Source organism: Palaemon carinicauda, chromosome 28 (assembly GCF_036898095.1).
Source record: "Palaemon carinicauda isolate YSFRI2023 chromosome 28, ASM3689809v2, whole genome shotgun sequence".
Taxonomy (NCBI): domain Eukaryota; kingdom Metazoa; phylum Arthropoda; class Malacostraca; order Decapoda; family Palaemonidae; genus Palaemon; species Palaemon carinicauda.
The window spans coordinates 52,532,512-52,535,512 of NC_090752.1; the positions used below are offsets into that span (position 1 = coordinate 52,532,512).

At 36.6% G+C, this 3,001-nt stretch overlaps 1 long non-coding RNA gene across 2 annotated transcripts; it reads left to right on the forward strand.

The window, feature by feature from the left end:
- Positions 1 to 434: 434 nt before the first annotated feature.
- Positions 435 to 2,030, forward strand: LOC137622038 (uncharacterized). 2 transcript variants are annotated; one of them, XR_011040333.1, is made up of 3 exons: positions 435 to 567; positions 731 to 857; positions 1,379 to 2,030. It is a non-coding gene; the product is annotated as an uncharacterized lncRNA (long non-coding RNA). The 2 variants fall into 2 exon arrangements; XR_011040334.1 differs by having other exon boundaries at positions 475 to 550.
- The last annotated feature ends 971 nt before the right edge of the window (positions 2,031 to 3,001 follow it).

Below are 3,001 nucleotides of genomic sequence, written 5' to 3' on the forward strand. Positions count from 1 at the left end.
CCCACTCGTGTCTATTTATGGTTAATCTATGAGAGGCTATACCCGCAAATTTTCTTAGCTCGTCAATCCATTATCTTTTCTTCCTTCCTCTGCTTTATTTGCAATCTCTATGGACCCATTCTCTTATTCTCAATGGCCATCTGTTATCTTTCTTTCTCGTTATAGGTCCTGCCCATGTCCATTTCTTACTTATTAAAATATCCTCTACTTTAGTTTACTCTTTTATCCATGTTGCTCTTCTTCTGTCTCTTAGTGTTGTTCCAATTATTATTCTTTCCATAGCTCTTTGAGTTGTAACTAGCTCATCTGCCTTTGAATTAGAGAAAATAAGAGAAATATAAGCAGATCCATTAGGTAACTTGTTTGTTTGTGGTCATTGACTGAAAGAAGAAGAAGAAGGGTGAAGCAAGACTACCTGTTTACGTGATGCTTGGCTCGCTAGGGCAGTTTATGGCCATGCCAAATGACTTTTCAGCTCGTTCAGTTTACCTTCAAGTGTTCATAGCCTCTTCTAGTACTACGCCATTGGACGTTGAATCGAATATCTACGGTAATGATCCTTCCATTGTAGGTAGTGTTTATCTTTTTTATTTCTTTTATTTAGATGATGGTAATTACTTTATTGTTGCTTAGTTTTGAACGTAGATTATACTTTTATACATTGGTGGTTTAATAATTAAACCTTTTAATTGTATTAACTAAATTTTCTATATTTGGCTTTATTCCACAGGTAACTAATGTATCGTGGACTTGCTGATCTTCGACTTTCATTTCGTACTTGGATAAGTCGCAAAATTCCAGACACTACGTGAAGAGAGGACAAACTTGGTGAAGTATTTTTACGCCATATAATTTAGGTGAGTTAACTACACGATTTTTTACTTTTAATAACTCATAGCCAGCTCATCCTCCCCACAAAGGGGGGCCGAGCCCCCCTTTGTGGGGAGGATGATTTCTGACATGCAATGGACTTAGTTCATTGCATGTCAGAAGGCTGGCTAATTCTTAGTTTAGAAAAATACGTAATTGGTAAGTTTATATGTTTTGGTTTCAATAAGAAGTTTAATATCAATAGGTGATTAATCTCTAAGACTACCGTTACATAAACATTATAAGATAGTTTTAAAACTTTAGGCAAAAGGCAATTCATTGAAATGTAAATAAGAACATTCATTTTTTGTCACTTCACCTTAGTTTTAACTATTCACGCTGCAGCTTTAGAAGTATCGTTAACTCACAAGTATTACTGTCAATGTTAATAAAATATCTTAATGGTGTAAAGCTCGGTTCCATATTTTTCAACTCCAGATAATGAGAGGACGGGCTAGTGGAGTATTTCCAATTGACAAAGCTTTCTATAACTTCTATTATTTTACAGGTAGTGTTGGGCGTGCTCTCTGGAAGTGTCGAAGAAAATAGTTCTCTCCAGATATATCAATTGAAAGTGGACGACAGTACCGTATGAGAATGAAAGTTTCTTGAGAAATAAAATTCACTACTTGGATTCCTTGAGAATTGGCTGGCAATGCAACGATTGAAGACTTTATTGCATGCACGAAGTTGTGCCTTACGGAGCTTAATCTTATGAAAACATTAGTTTTTATTCCTTGTTTACTGAATTCCATATCCATGCTCTATACAATGTTAGTCGTTTAATGAACTGATAAACGACCGAACTAGACATGCATTGATACTATTTTCCCAGCTTAGTGAATGTTAAACATTATGAAGGAAATACTCGCTAGCTTCAATGAACTACTCTTGCGTTTCTGGTTTTAATTGAAGAAATAACATTTGCACTAAATCTCTTGATTTAATAATCTACTTACCCTGCACTATAGTAACTCCACTGGTTTCATGAACTGCAAACCTACACTGGTCAATACATGGTTTCATGAACTACAAACTCTACAGTTTAATATGAGTATTTTGGTGGACACAACCCATTTGAGGGATTATGCTAAGCTTTTTATCATGACTTGAGACTATGCATGATTGCATTATACCTTTGAAGGGTGAGGAAAGCCTTATTGAAATGAGTTTCTCAATTACTGTTAACTAGTTCAAGTTAACGATATAAGTACGCATGTAAACATGGTATCTAAGAACGGCTGGTAAGACCCATTCGGTATAGATCTTTGGTTAGGGGTGTCATCTCATTTTTGCTTTAGGGGGCCCCTTACTGGAAACTTTGGAACTGGTCAAATGCAGAATTCTCTTGCTTGAGGGTGCACTCTGGCTCACTATTCCATCTTATTTCTCTAACTCTTGATAAAGTTTTTAGTTTATAAAGATATTTATTCTAAAGCTGTTACTTTTAAAATATTTTTTTAATTTTCCTTTCCTCACTAGGCTATTTTCCCTGTTGGAATCCCTGGGATTATAGCATCATTTTTTCTAACTAGGGTTGTAGCTTAGCAAATAATAATAATAGTAACAATAATACCAGAGGCATAGGCTTTTGAGTGAATTTATTATCCATCTGGGAGAAAAGATTTAGGATGCCTCGGGAGCAAGACTTTATTGTCCTTGTTCATTCTTGCAGCTTAATCCCTGTCCACACGATCGAGCATTGCCGACGGACAAACAGTGATACCAGACCACAATAGTTAGTAAGAATGAGGGTTAATGACGTCAGAAGCGGGAAAACCACAGACAGGGATCGGGCATCATACAGTGTTGCCAAATCCCTGGCTTTACTTTTCCAGCTTCTGACGTCGTCAGCCCTCATTTTCACTAACTATTGTGGTCTGGTATCACTGTTTTCCCGTCGGGCATGCACGATAGTGTGGACAGGGCTTTAGCCTTTGCAACTGATAGATAATAGCAAGGCCATCTTGTTATAGCAGGTCTATCTAATGTCAAAACTTTAAAAACAATTGCATGTTCCTTGTTTTCCTCATTACTCTGTTACCTGACGAAAAATAAAAGGTGATGGCGCAGATTGGGAGGGACCTGATTAATACCTTTTGAAATATACCTTTGAAATATAGTCTCGGGT